The sequence below is a fragment of the Cryptomeria japonica genome, unplaced genomic scaffold (assembly GCF_030272615.1).
Source record: "Cryptomeria japonica unplaced genomic scaffold, Sugi_1.0 HiC_scaffold_88, whole genome shotgun sequence".
Classification (NCBI taxonomy): Eukaryota; Viridiplantae; Streptophyta; class Pinopsida; order Cupressales; family Cupressaceae; genus Cryptomeria; species Cryptomeria japonica.
Genome location: NW_026728910.1, coordinates 27,501 through 42,500, shown reverse-complemented (window position 1 = coordinate 42,500; position 15,000 = coordinate 27,501). Strand labels below are relative to the sequence as shown.

At 60.0% G+C, this 15,000-nt stretch overlaps 1 non-coding gene across 1 annotated transcript; it reads right to left on the bottom strand.

Moving 5' to 3' along the window:
• Window positions 1-4,115: 4,115 nt before the first annotated feature.
• LOC131864538 (5S ribosomal RNA) lies at window positions 4,116-4,234 on the bottom strand. The gene has a single exon (XR_009363305.1). It is a non-coding gene; the product is annotated as a 5S ribosomal RNA (ribosomal RNA).
• Between the last annotated feature and the right edge of the window lie 10,766 nt (window positions 4,235-15,000).

The window sequence follows — 15,000 nt, the reverse complement described above, 5'->3', positions numbered from 1 at the left end:
AGCCCGGTTTGCCCCGGGTGTGCACCTCGGGTGCGCACCTCGCGTGCACCTTCGCTGCGGTGGGCACCTTGGCTGGGTTGCGCGCCTTGGTGGGCACCATGCAGTGCACGAAGTCGGAGCCCGGATTGCCCCGGGCGCGCACCTCCGCCAGGGTGGGCACCTTGGTGCGCACAACTTGCCTGGGCTGCGCACCAGGAAGGGCTCAAGATGGCACCCGCGTTCCGTTTTTTTCACTATCTTTCAGAACGGAAATTTTAAAATCTCGTTTTTTTTTGCCTTTTCTGGAAATTAGTGAAGGCAGCGCATCAAAGGTGCGCAACGCTGGTGCGAACCTGGGAGCGCTCCGATGTGTGCTCCAAGGTGCGGCGTGCACGAAGTCGGACCCCGGTTTGCCCCGGGTGCGCACCTCGCGTGCACCTTGGTGCGCACACCTTGGCTGGGTTGCGCGCCCTGGTGGGCACCATGGTGCGCACCAAGGAGCGCTCCGAAGTGTGCTCCAAGGTGCGGCGTGCACGAAGTCGGAGCCCGGTTTGCCCCGGGTGCGCACCTCGCGTGCACCTTCGCCGCGGTGGGCACCATGGCGTGCACGAAGTCGGAGCCCGGTTTGCCCCGGGTGCGCACCTCGCGTGCACCTTCGCCGGGGTGGGCACCTTGGTGTGCAGACCTTGGCTGGGTTGCGCGCCCTGGTGGGCACCATGGTGCGCACCAAGGAGCGCTCCGAAGTGTGCTCCAAGGTGCGGCCTGCACGAAGTCGGAGCCCGGTTTGCCCCGGGTGTGCACCTCGGGTGGGCACCTTGGTGCGCATGCCTTGCCTGGGCTGCGCACCAGGGCGGGCTCAAGATGGCACCCGCGTTCCTTTTTTTTCACTATCTTTCAAAACGGAAATTTTAAAATCTCATTTTTTTTTGCCTTTTTCTGGAAATTAGTGAAGGCAGCGCATCAAAGGTGCGCACCTCGCTGCCCACCACGGTGCGCAACGCCGGTGGGCACCCGGGAGTGCTTCGAAGTGTGCTCCAAGGTGCTGCATGCACGTTGTCGGAGCCCGGTTTGCCCCGGGTGCGCACCTCGCGTGCACCTTCGTCGGGGTGGGCACCTTGGCTGGGTTTGCCCCGGCTGCGCTCCGAAGCGGGGTTATTGGAGCGCCGCCTCTTTTTTTGTCGGAGCGTTTGGTGGGGTTTCTCGCATTGGCTCTTCCGAGGCCCGGTTGCCACCCTGGCGCGCACGAAGTCGGAAGTAGGGTTAATTGCCCGGGTGCGCACCTTTGCCAGGGTGGGCACCTTACCTGGGCTGCGCACCAGGGCGGGCTCAAGATGGCACGCGCGTTCCGTTTTTTTCACTATCTTTCAAAACGGAAATTTTAAAATCTCCTTTTTTTTTTGCCTTTTCTGGAAATTAGTGAAGGCAGCGCATCAAAGGTGCGCACCTCGCTGCCCACCTTGGTGTGCTCTGAGGTGCGCACCCGGGAGCGCTACGAAGTGTGCTCCAAGGTGCGGCGTGCACGTTGTCGGAGCCCGGTTTGCCCCGGGTGCGCACCTCGCCTGCACCTTGGCCGGGGTGGGCACCTTGGCTGGGTTTGCCCAGGGTGCGCTCCGAAGCGGGGTTACTGGAGCGCCCCCTCTTTTTTTGTCAGAGCGTTTGGTGGGGTTTCTCGCATTGGCTCTTCCCAGGCCCGGTTGTTGGGTGCGCTCCCACCCTGGCGCGCGCGAAGTTGGAAGTTGGGTTAATTGCCCGGGCGCGCACCTTCGCCAGGGTGGGCACCTTGGTGCGCACACCTTGGCTGGGCTGCGCACCAGGGCGGGCTCAAGATGGCACCAGCATTCCCTTTTTCTCACTATCTTTCAAAACGGAAATTTTAAAATCTCGTTTTTTTTTTGCCTTTTATGGAAATTAGTGAAGGCATCGCATCAAAGGTGCGCACCTCGCTGCCCACCTTGGTGTGCTCCGAGGTGCCCACCACGGTGCGCAACGCCGGTGCGAACCCGGGAGCGCCCCGATGTGTGCTCCAAGGTGCGGCGTGCACGAAGTCGGACCCCGGTTTGCCCCGGGTGCGCACCTCGCGTGCACCTTGGTGCGCACACCTTGGCTGGGTTGCGCGGCCTGGTGGGCACCATGGTGCGCACCAAGGAGCGCTCCGAAGTGTGCTCCAAGGTGCGGCGTGCACGAAGTCGGAGCCCGGTTTGCCCCGGGTACGCACCTCGCGTGCACCTTCGCCGGGGTGGGCACCTCGGCTGGGTTGCGCGCCCTGGTGCGCACCAAGGAGCGCTCCGAAGTGTGCTCCAAGGTGCGGCGTGCACGAAGTCGGAGCCCGGTTTGCCCCGGGTGCGCACCTTCGCCGCGGTGCGCACCATGGCGTGCACGAAGTCGGAGCCCGGTTTGCCCCGGGTGCGCACCTCGCGTGCACCTTCGGCGGGGTTGCGCGCCCTGGTGGGCACCATGGTGCGCACCAAGGAGCGCTCCGAAGTGTGCTCCAAGGTGCGGCGTGCACGAAGTCGGAGCCCGGTTTGCCCCGGGTGCGCACCTCGCGTGCACCTTCGGCGGGGTTGCGCGCCCTGGTGGGCACCATGGTGCGCACCAAGGAGCGCTCCGAAGTGTGCTCCAAGGTGCGGCGTGCACGAAGTCGGAGCCCGGTTTGCCCCGGGTGCGCACCTCGCGTGCACCTTCGCCGCGGTGGGCACCATGGCGTGCACGAAGTCGGAGCCCGGTTTGCCCCGGGTGCGCACCTCGCGTGCACCTTCGCCGGGGTGGGCACCTCGGCTGGGTTGCGCGCCCTGGTGCGCACCAAGGAGCGCTCCGAAGTGTGCTCCAAGGTGCGGCGTGCACGAAGTCGGAGCCCGGTTTGCCCCGGGTGCGCACCTCGCGTGCACCTTCGCCAGGGTGGGCACCTCGGTGCGCACACCTTCTCAATGTTTTCTTGCCTTTTCTGGAAATTGGTGAAGGCAGCGCATCAAAGGTGCGCACCTCGGTGTGCTCCGAGGTGCGAACCCGAGAGCGCTCCGAGGTGCCCACGAAGTCGAAAGTCGGGTTAATTGCATTGTTTTCCCCGGGTGCGCTCCGAGGTGCGCAACATCGGCGCGCACCAAGGAGGGCTCCGAAGTGTGCTCCAAGGTGCGCACGATGGCGTGCACCTCTGGTGCGCACGATTCGGAGCTCGGTTTGACCGGGGTGCGCACACCTTGGCTGGGTTGCGCACCTTTTGTGCGCTCCAAGGTGCGCACGAAGTCGGAGCTCGGTTTGCCCCGGGTGCGCACCTTCGCCAGGGTGCGCACCTTGATGCGCACGCCTTGGCTGGGCTGCGCACCTTGGTGGGCGCCATGGTGCGCACCTTTCGTGCGCTCCAAGGTGCGCACGAAGTCGGAGCTCGGTTTGCCCCGGGTGCGCACCTTGGTGGGCGCCATGGTGCACTCCGAGGTGCCCAAGATTGGTGCGCACCAAGGAGCGCTCCGAAGTGCGCTCCAAGGTGCGCGCGAAGTCGAAAGTTGGGTTAATTGTCCGGTTTGCCTCGGGTGCGCACCTTGCGTGCACCTTCGCCAGGGTGGGCGCCTTGGTGCGCACACCTTGGCTGGGCTGCGCACACCTTGGCACCCGCGTTTCCTTCATTTTAAATTTTTTTTTTTTACAATCTCTCAAGTGGGAAATTCTATAATCTCAACTTTTTTTGCCTTTTCAGGAAACTTTTGAATGGAGCGCATCATTGGTGCGCTCCGAAGTGTGCTCCAAAGCTCTCTCCAGCTGCGTGCACCTGCCCCGGCCGCGCACCCGGCCCCGCCCAGCTTCGCTCACCTGTCCCGGGCGTCTGGTGCGGAACCTTAGAGTAAGAAACATCACCGTGCACCTTGGCCAACGTGCGCGACTCGACCGAGCGCGCACTGGCCGAGGTGCACACCGATTTCACCTGGGTGCGCGCGCAGCACCTCGGGCGCACCGGGGTGCGCGCACAACGCCCGGGTTGCACCGTGGCCTGTGTGCTCGGGGCGCCTCGGGTGCGCGCTCGGTGTCGCCCCCGCGCGCGCGGTAGTGCGGGCAGCGCACCCCGGCCCGGCCCGGCCCCGACGAGAACGCAAACGGGCAAAAGGTTTATTCAAATAGCATTGCGACGCCCGGCGAAAAACTAAAAAAGGGTGCAACACCGGGACTTCCCGGGAGGTCACCCATCCCAGTACTACTCCGGCCCAAGCGCGCTTAACTGCGGAGTTCTGATGGGATCCGGTGCACTAACGCTGGTATGATCGCACCCGTTATGAGCTTGTCGCAGTGTGTACTTAGCAAACCGCGACCCACGTGCGAATCCACCCCGGCCACCCACCCCCGTCGAGGTGCACACCCTCCCTCGCGAAGTGCGCCCCGTTCGCCAAGTGTGAGCCCTGCCCGGGTGCGCGCACCTTGCTAGGGCGTCGGGTGTGCACCCGGCCCGGCCTACGTGCGTGCACCTGGAGGGGGCGTCGTGTGCGTGCAGTGTCCCGTCTGCAACGCGGTGCCCACACACCACCTCGGGCGCAACGACCTGCGCTCACATGTGGGCCGAGTGCACCTTGGTGCATGTTCGGGGCGCCTCGGGTGCACGCTCGATCTTGCCCCGGTGCACCAAGGCGCTCGGTTTGCCCCGGGTGCGCACTTGGTGCAAGGTGGGCACCCAAAATAGGGATCAAGCACCAAAACACAAGTTTCGGGATGCAAAATGGGACCCAAGGACCACAAATGCGTTCCAAGACCCATGATGGGTCCACGAGAACAAAAATGTGTTCCGAGACTTAATAAACAAATATTGGGTTTTAGGAGAAGAAACATGCTCTGATGCCCAAAACGAGAATCGACCCCGAAAAGGCCACAGGCCAAAAGTGGGATGCGAGACAAAAAAAAATGGGACCCGAGGACCAAAATTGGGTTCCCAGGTCGAAGACAGGGCAACCGGACAAGAAACGACCTCTAAGGCTCGAAATGAGTCCCGACGACTAAAACTTGACAAGAAGCACCCATCAGGCACCCAACTCGACACCCATGGGATGCCGACCCACCCGGGCTTCCACCTAGCACACCTTGGCACCCACCCACCCTCGCACCCAACCTCGCACCCAACTTAGCACCTTTGAACCCACATTGGCACTCACCCTGACCCTGGCACCTTGGAACCCACATTGGCACTCACCTTGACCCTGGCACCCACCTTTGCACTCACCTTGGGACCCACCCTGGCTCCCACCTCGGCACCCACCCAGACACCCACCTTGGTTCCTTGGCACCCACCTTGGATCCTTGGCACCCACCCCGACACCCACCTTGGCACGCAACTTGGCTACTTGCCACCCACCTTGGCTCCTTGACGCCCACCCCGACAACCACCCCGTGACCTACCCTGGCTAGGGTTGGTGCACACCCACCCTGGTGCCCACCTTGGCACCCACCCTATGACCCACCTTGGCACGCACCTTAGTACCCACCCCGTTACCCACCCTAGGACCCACCCCGTGACCCACCTTGGCCAGGGTGGGTGCACCCACCCTGGTGCCCACCTTGGCACCCACCCATCCTAGCACCCAGCCTGTGACCGGGCTTGGAACCCAACCTTGCACCCGCACCCGTCTTGGCCAGTGTGGGTGCGCACCCATCCTGGCACCCACGTTGTGACACACCCTTTAACCCACGCACCCTAGCACCCACGTTGGCACCCACCTTGGAACCCAACCTAGCAACTTGGCACCCACCCCGTGACCCACCTTGGCATCCACCATAGCAGTCGCCGACTTGGCACCCACCTCGGCACCCACCTTGACACTTGTGGACCCACCTTGCCACTCACCCTAGCATCGACCCATCCTAGCACCCACCCTGGCACCTTTGCACCCTAGCACTCACCCATCCTAGCACCTAACCTGTGACCCACCTTGACACTCACCCTCGCACCCACCTTGGAACCCAACCTAGCACCCACCCACCCTGACACCAACCCTAGCACCTACCCACCCTTGCACCCACCCTGTGACCCATCTTGGCACCCACCCATCCTACCACTCAACCTATCACCCACCTTCTCACCCACCTTGGCATCCACCTTAGCACCCACCCACACTGGCACCTTGGCACCCACCTCGGGCAAGGTGGGTGCACACCCACCCTGGCACCCAATTTAGAACCCACCGAGCATGTTACCCACCTTGGCACCCACATTGCAGCCCACCCTAGTACCCACCCTATGACCCACATTGGCATCCACACCCTAGCACCCAGGCACCTCGACACCCGCCTTGACACCCACCCTAGCACTGAACCTGTGACCCACCTTGGAACTCACCCTAGAACCCACCCACCCTGTGAACCACCTTGGCATCCACCTTAGCACCCACCCACCTTGGCACCCACTCTAGCACTCACCCATCCTAACACCCAACTTGTTACCCACCTTGGCACCCGCCCTCGCGTCCACCTTGAAACCCACCCTAGCACCCACCCACGCAGGAGCCCACCTTGGCACCCAACCTAACACCCACGCATCCTGGCACCCAACTTGTGACCCACCTTGGAACCCACCCTAGTACCCACCTTTGAACCCACTATATCACCAACCCACCTTGGCACCCACCCTATGACCCTCTTTGGAATCCACCCTAGCACGCACCCACCCTGGCACCCACCATGGAGCGCACCCTAGCACCCACCCACCTCGGCACGCACCTCAACACCCACCTTGGTGTGCGCACTGCGCCAACCTCTCAAAGACCCTATGTGGTGCGCTCCAAAGTGTACACCTTTGGTGCGCTCCAAGGTGCGCACCTTTGGTGCACACCGAGGTGCACACCAAAGTGTGCACCGAGGTGAGCACCAAAGTGCACTCCAGGGTGCACACCAAGGCGTGCACCTTTGGTGCGGTCAATGCAAACGAATTCGGAAGTTGGGGTCGATGTCCTAATCGCTGCTGCAGACTACACGTATGAGAATCGGACAAATAGCTTTATATAGGGGAGGTGTTGCGTTTGATGGGTCGACTCCCCTGGTTGTGTGCACTGCACCAACTTCAAAGACCCTGTCTTGTTTAAGAAGTCAAAAGTTGGGGTGGATGTCCTAATCATTGCTGCAGTCTACGCATGTATGAGAATCAGACAAATAGCTTATATAGGGGAGGTGTTGCATTCGGTGGGTTGACTCCCCTGGTTGTGCGCACTGCGCCAACCTCAAAGACCCCGCATAGCAGAAGAAGTCGGAAGTCGGATTTTGGTGAGCACCAAGGCGTGCACCTTTGGTGCGGTCAACGCAGACGAATTCAGAAGTTGGGGTGGATGTCCTAATCGTTGTTGCAGGCTACACATGTATGAGAATCAGACAAATAGCTTATATAGGGGAGGTGTTGGGTTTGATGGGTCAACTCCCTTGGTTGTGCGCATTACGCCAACCTCAAAGACCTTGTTTTCGTTAAGAAGTCAAAAGTTGGGGTCAATGTCCTAATGGCTCCTGCAGGCTACACATGTATGAGAATCGGACAAATAGCTTATATAGGGGAGGTGTTGGGTTTGATGGGTCGACTCCCCTGGTTGTGCGCATTACGTCAACCTCAAAGACCTTGTTTTCGTTAAGAAGTCAAAAGTTGGGGTCGATGTCCTAATTGCTCCTGTAGACTACACATGTATGAGAATCAGACAAATAGCTTATATAGGGGAGGTGTTGGGTTTGATGGGTTGACTCCCCTAGTTGTTCGCATTACACCAACCTCAAAGACCTTGTTTTCGTTTAGAAGCCGAAAGTTGGGGTCGATGTCCTAATTGCTCCTGCAGGCTACGCATGTATGAGAATCAGACAAATAGCTTATATAGGGGAGGTGTTGGGTTTGATGGGTCGACTCCCCTGGTTGTGCGCATTGCGCCAACCTCAAAGACCCTGCATTGCGGATGAAGTCGAAAGTCAGAGTTTGGTGTGCTACAAGGTGTGGTCGAAGGTGCTCACCTAGGTGTGCACCTTTGGAGCACAGGAAAAGTGCCCTCCAAAAGTGCGCACCTTTGGAGTGCACAAAAGTGCCCTCCAAAAGTGCGCACCTTTGGAGCGCAGAAAAGTGCCCTCCAAAAAGTGCCCTCCAAAAGTGCGCACCTTTGGAGCGCAGAAAAGTGCCCTCCAAAAAGTGCCCTCCAAAAGTGCGCACCTTTGGAGCGCAGAAAAGTGCCCTCCAAAAAGTGCCCTCCAAAAGTGCGCACCTTTGGAGCGCAGAAAAGTGCCCTCCAAAAAGTGCCCTCCAAAAGTGCGCACCTTTGGAGCGCAGAAAAGTGCCCTCCAAAAAGTGCCCTCCAAAAGTGCGCACCTTTGGAGCGCAGAAAAGTGCCCTCCAAAAAGTGCCCTCCAAAAGTGCGCACCTTTGGAGCGCAGAAAAGTGCCCTCCAAAAAGTGCCCTCCAAAAGTGCGCACCTTTGGAGCGCAGAAAAGTGCCCTCCAAAAAGTGCCCTCCAAAAGTGCGCACCTTTGGAGCGCAGAAAAGTGCCCTCCAAAAAGTGCCCTCCAAAAGTGCGCACCTTTGGAGCGCAGAAAAGTGCCCTCCAAAAAGTGCCCTCCAAAAGTGCGCACCTTTGGAGCGCAGAAAAGTGCCCTCCAAAAGTGCGCACTTTTGGTGCGCACCAAGGCGCTGGTTCGGTCGTTGCAGGCGAGTTCGGAAGTTGGGGTCGATGTCCTGAGCGGAGGTGCAAACTACACAGGTGTCGGAATCGGACAAATAGCTTATATAGGGGAGGTGTATGCTTCGATGGGTCGACTCCCCAGGTTGAGCGCACCGCGCCAACCTCAAAGACCCTACGGTATGGATGAAGTCGGAAGTTGGGTCCGATGACCGATTCGATTAGTAGGTATGCTCATGAGGTCGGAATTTGGGTCCGATGACCTGCCATGTGCAGGAAGGCGAATGTTGACACTGTGCGTTGCAAGGTGCACACCAAGGCGCTGGTGCGGTCTTTTTAGTCGAGTTCGGAAGTTGGGGTCGATGTCCTGATCGGAGGTGCAAGCTACACAGGTGTGGGAATCGGACAAATAGCTTATATAGGGGAGGTGTATGCTTCGTTGGGTCGACTCCCCGGGTTGAGCGCACCGCGCCAACCTCAAAGACCCTACGGTATGGATGAAGTCGGAAGTTGGGTCCGATGACCGATTCGATATGTAGGCATACTCGCGAGGTCGGAATTTGGGTCCGATGACCTGCCACGTGCAGGAAGGCGAATGTTGGCACTGTGCGTTGCAAGGTGCGCACCAAGGCGCTGGTTCGGTCGTTGGAGGCGAGTTCGGAAGTTGGGGTCGATGTCTTGATCGGAGGTGCAAACTACACAGGTGTGGGAATCGGACAAATAGCTTATATAGGGGAGGTGTATGCTTCGTTGGGTCGACTCCCCGGGTTGAGCGCACCGCGCCAACCTCAAAGACCCTACGGTATGGATGAAGTCGGAAGTTGGGTCCGATGACCGATTCGATATGTAGGCATACTCGCGAGGTCGGAATTTGGGTCCGATGACCTGCCATGTGCAGGAAGGCGAATGTTGGGACTGTGCGTCGCAAGGTGCGCACCAAGGCGCTGGTGCCGTCGTTGCAGTCGAGTTCGGAAGTTGGGGTCGATGTCCTGGTCAGAGGTGCAAACTACACAGGTGTGGGAATCGGACAAATAGCTTATATAGGGGAGGTGTATGCTTCGATGGGTCGACTCCCTGGGTTGAGCGCACCGCGCCAACCTCAAAGACCCTACAGTATGGATGAAGTCGGAAGTTGGGTCCGATGACCGATTCGATACGTAGGCATATTGGCGAGGTCTGAATTTGTGTCCGATGACCTGCCATGCGCAGGAAGGCGGAATTTGGGTCCGATGACCGAGTTGATGGCGTGCCATGCGCAGAAAGGCGGAATTTGGGTCCGATGACCTAGTTGATGTTGATGGCCCGCCATGCACAGGAAGGCGGAATTTGGGTCCGATGACCGATTTGAAGGCGTGCCATACGCAAAAAGGCGGAGTTTGGGTCCGATGACCGAGTTGATATTGATGGCCCGCCATGCGCAGGAAGGCGGAATTTGGGTCCGATGACCTGACATACGCATGGAGTCCGACTCGGGGGCCGATGTTCGATTCGATGACTTGCATTGTGGGTAAAGTCGGAAGTTGTGGTCTTTGACCCGATTCGATGACCAGACTTCGGCTGCTTGAGAATCGGACAAATAACTTATATAGGGGAGGTAGTGTTCTCGAGCATCCTCCCCCCGTGCCCGTTTATGTCGATTGATGCTGGTGCTCGACTGGTTGGAGCGCTCGGATGCAAAAATCTTGCACCAGGATTTATCGATTGTGATGGACACGGCAAGTCTCCTGATTGCTATGCAGGAGCTCATCGTGAATCTCTATGCGGCCTTGGTATGGACTCGACCTGCGGAATGGTTCGGCAATGGTAGTCGCTCCAACACGTCCTTGCAATGGCCACAGAGGTGATTCGACTAGAGCTCCAGTCTAGCTTTTGGGTTGCTTGGCGGACTGGTATAGCCGCGATCGAGTTCCGGCCATGAACGTTTTAGATAGCTCTTGGGCTTTCTGGGACGGAAGTCGGAAGTTTGGGCTGTTGTCCGATTTGATGACCATTCTTCGGATGTGTGAGAATCGGACAAATAACTTATATAGGGGACTGTGTTGTCTCACGCAGCCCCCTCCGTGCCCCTCTATCTCGACCGATGTTGGTGCTTGAAAGGGTTGGGATCGCTCGGATTTATAAACGTGCACCACCATTTGTCGAGTGTGAGGGACGCGGCAGGTCTCCTAAATGCTATGCGGGCGCTCTCTGAGAATCTCTATCCGGCCTCGACACAGACTAGTCTTGCTGAATGGTTTGGCACTGGTAGTCGATCCAACACGTCGTTGTTGTGGCCGCCTAGGCGATTCGATTCGAGCCCCCGTCTAGCTTTTGGGTTGCTTGGCGGATTTTGCCCTATCCGCAAGTGAGCTCGGTCCCTAAACGTTCGAGAAACCCGATTGCTATGCGCCGACTCTCTTTCTTGCGAGCCTCCATCTAGCTTTTGGGTCTCTACGGAACGGAAGTCGGAATCTGGGACCGTTGTTTGATTCGACGAGGCAGACTACGGTTGTGCGAGAATCGGACAAATAACTTATATAGGGGAGGTGTTGACTGGAGCATTCTCCCCCGTGCCCCTCTAACTCGACCAATGCTGGCGCTCGAACGGTGGTAGCGCTCGGATTTTCATTGAGCGCCAGCATTGGTCGATTTAGAGGGGCATGCGAGATTCCCGAATGCTATGCGAGGGCTCTAACGGAAATGTCTATTGGTTTCGGTATGGATGCAATTGCGAGTGGTTCGGCAAAGGTAGTCGTTCCGATGCGTCCATGTCGTGGCCAAATCGATAATTCGATTTGAGCCCTCGTATAGCATTTGGGTCTCTCGATGTGATTCCGCATTCCAGTCCCTTTGGGCACTGCTTGAGCCGCATCCCAGGGGGTTCCCTTCCCAATAATCTGCCTCGCAACCCGATTGCTATGCGGTGAGGCTCCTCGGCCGCCTCGGAACTATCTGTGTATCAGACGCATCGCGGGATAAGGGGTTGGCAACGGTAGTCGCCCCAAGCGCGTCCGATGCTTGGACCATTCCGAGGCGGCCCTGAAGCCTCTTCCGTCTAGCCGTTGGGTCCTTCTCGCCGCATCCCTCGCCTCGCACCCCGATTGCTATGCGGTGAGGCTCCTCGGCCGCCTCGGAACTATCTGTGTATCGGACGCGTCGCGGGATAAGGGGTTGTCACTGGTAGTCGCCCCAAGCGCGTCCGATGCTTGGACCATTTCGAGGCGGCCCTGAAGCCTCTTCCGTCTAGCCGTTGGGTCCTTCTCGCCGCATCCCTCGCCTCGCACCCCGATTGCTATGCGGTGAGGCTCCTCGGCCGCCTCGGAACTATCTGTGTATCGGACGCGTCGCGGGATAAGGGGTTGTCATTGGTAGTCGCCCCAAGCGCGTCCGATGCTTGGACCATTCCGAGGCGGCCCTGAAGCCTCTTCCGTCTAGCCGTTGGGTCCTTCTCGCCGCATCCCTCGCCTCGCACCCCGATTGCTATGCGTTGAGGCTCCTCGGCCGCCTCGGAACTATCTGTGTATCGGACGCGTCGCGGGATAAGGGGTTGTCACTGGTAGTCGCCCCAAGCGCGTCCGATGCTTGGACCATTCCGAGGCGGCCCTGAAGCCTCTTCCGTCTAGCCGTTGGGTCCTTCTCGCCGCATCCCTCGCCTCGCACCCCGATTGCTATGCGGTGAGGCTCCTCGGCCGCCTCGGAACTATCTGTGTATCGGACGCGTCGCGGGATAAGGGGTTGTCACTGGTAGTCGCCCCAAGCGCGTTCGATGCTTGGACCATTCCGAGGCGGCCCTGAAGCCTCTTCCGTCTAGCCGTTGGGTCCTTCTCGCCGCATCCCTCGCCTCGCACCCCGATTGCTATGCGGTGAGGCTCCTCGGCCGCCTTGGAACTATCTGTGTATCGGACGCGTCGCGGGATAAGGGGTTGTCACTGGTAGTCGCCCCAAGCGCGTCCGATGCTTGGACCATTCCGAGGCGGACCCGAAGCCTCTTCCGTCTAGCCGTTGGGTCCTTCTCGCCGCATCCTTCGCCTCGCACCCCGATTGCTATGCGGTGAGGCTCCTCGGCCGCCTCGGAACTATCTGTGTATCGGACGCGTCGCGGGATAAGGGGTTGTCACTGGTAGTCGCCCCAAGCGCGTCCGATGCTTGGACCATTCCGAGGCGGACCCGAAGCCTCTTCCGTCTAGCCGTTGGGTCCTTCTCGCCGCATCCCTCGCCTCGCACCCCGATTGCTATGCGGTGAGGCTCCTCGGCCGCCTTGGAACTATCTGTGTATCGGACGCGTCGCGGGATAAGGGGTTGTCACTGGTAGTCGCCCCAAGCGCGTCCGATGCTTGGACCATTCCGAGGCGGACCCGAAGCCTCTTCCGTCTAGCCGTTGGGTCCTTCTCGCCGCATCCCTCGCCTCGCACCCCGATTGCTATGCGGTGAGGCTCCTCGGCCGCCTTGGAACTATCTGTGTATCGGACGCGTCGCGGGATAAGGGGTTGTCACTGGTAGTCGCCCCAAGCGCGTCCGATGCTTGGACCATTCCGAGGCGGACCCGAAGCCTCTTCCGTCTAGCCGTTGGGTCCTTCTCGCCGCATCCCTCGCCTCGCACCCCGATTGCTATGCGGTGAGGCTCCTCGGCCGCCTTGGAACTATCTGTGTATCGGACGCGTCGCGGGATAAGGGGTTGTCACTGGTAGTCGCCCCAAGCGCGTCCGATGCTTGGACCATTCCGAGGCGGCCCCGAAGCCTCTTCCGTCTAGCCGTTGGGTCCTTCTCGCCGCATCCCTCGCCTCGCACCCCGATTGCTATGCGGTGAGGCTCCTCGGCCGCCTTGGAACTATCTGTGTATCGGACGCGTCGCGGGATAAGGGGTTGTCACTGGTAGTCGCCCCAAGCGCGTCCGATGCTTGGACCATTCCGAGGCGGCCCCGAAGCCTCTTCCGTGTAGCCGTTGGGTCCTTCTCGCCGCATCCCTCGCCTCGCACCCCGATTGCTATGCGGTGAGGCTCCTCGGCCGCCTTGGAACTATCTGTGTATCGGACGCGTCGCGGGATAAGGGGTTGTCACTGGTAGTCGCCCCAAGCGCGTCCGATGCTTGGACCATTCCGAGGCGGACCTGAAGCCTCTTCCCTCTAGCCGTTGGGGCTTTCTCGCCGCATCCCTCGCCTCGCACCCTGATTGCTATGCTGTGAGGCTCCTCGGCCGCCTTGGAACTATCTGTGTATCGGACGCATCGCGGGATAAGGGGTTGGCAGTGGTAGTCGCCCCAAGCGCATCCGATGCTTGGACCATTCCGAGGCGGCCCTGCAGCCTCTTCCGTCTAGCCGTTGGGGCCATCTCGCCGCATCCCCCACCTCGCACCACGATTGCTATGCGGTGAGGCTCCTTGGCCGCCTCGGAACTATCTGTGTATCGGACGCATCGCGGGATAAGGGGTTGTCACTGGTAGTCGCCCCAAGCGCGTCCGATGCTTGGACTATTCCGAGGCGGCCCTGCAGCCTCTTCCGTCTAGCCGTTGGGGCCATCTCGCTGCATCCCCCACCTCCTCGGCCGCCTCGGAACTATCTGTGTATCGGACGCATCGCGGGATAAGGGGTTGGCAGTGGTAGTCGCCCCAAGCGCGTCCGATGCTTGGACTATTCCGAGGCAGCCCTGCAGCCTCTTCCGTCTAGCCTTTGGGGCCATCTCGCCGCATCCCTCGCCTCGCACCCCGATTGCTATGCGGTGAGGCTCCTCGGCCGCCTGGGAACTATCTTCGTATCGGACGCATCGCGGGATAAGGGGTTGTCACTGGTAGTCGCCCCAAGCGCGTCCGATGCTTGGACTATTCCGAGGCGGCCCTGTGGCCTCTTCCGTCTAGCCGTTGGGGCCATCTCGCCGCATCCCCCACCTCGCACCCCGATTGCTATGCGGTGAGGCTCTTCGGCCGCCTTGGAACTATCTTCGTATCGGACGCATCGCGGGATAAGGGGTTGTCACTGGTAGTGGCCCCAAGCGCGTCCGATGCTTGGACTATTCCGAGGCGGCCCTGCAGCCTCTTCCGTCTAGCCGTTGGGGCCATCTCGCCGCATCCCCCACCTCGCACCCCGATTGCTATGCGGTGAGGCTCCTCGGCCGCCTTGGAACTATCTTCGTATCGGACGCATCGCGGGATAAGGGGTTGTCACTGGTAGTCGCCCCAAGCGCGTCCGATGCTTGGACTATTCCGACGCGGCCCTGTGGCCTCTTCCGTCTAGCCGTTGGGGCCATCTCGCCGCATCCCCCACCTCGCACCCCGATTGCTATGCGGTGAGGCTCCTCGGCCGCCTTGGAACCATCTTCGTATCGGACGCATCGCGGGATAGGGGGCTGTCACTGGTAGTCGCCCCAAGCGTGTCCGATGCTTGGACCATTCCTAGGCGGCCCTGAAGCCTCTTCCGTCTAGCCGTTGGGGCCTTCCCGCCCC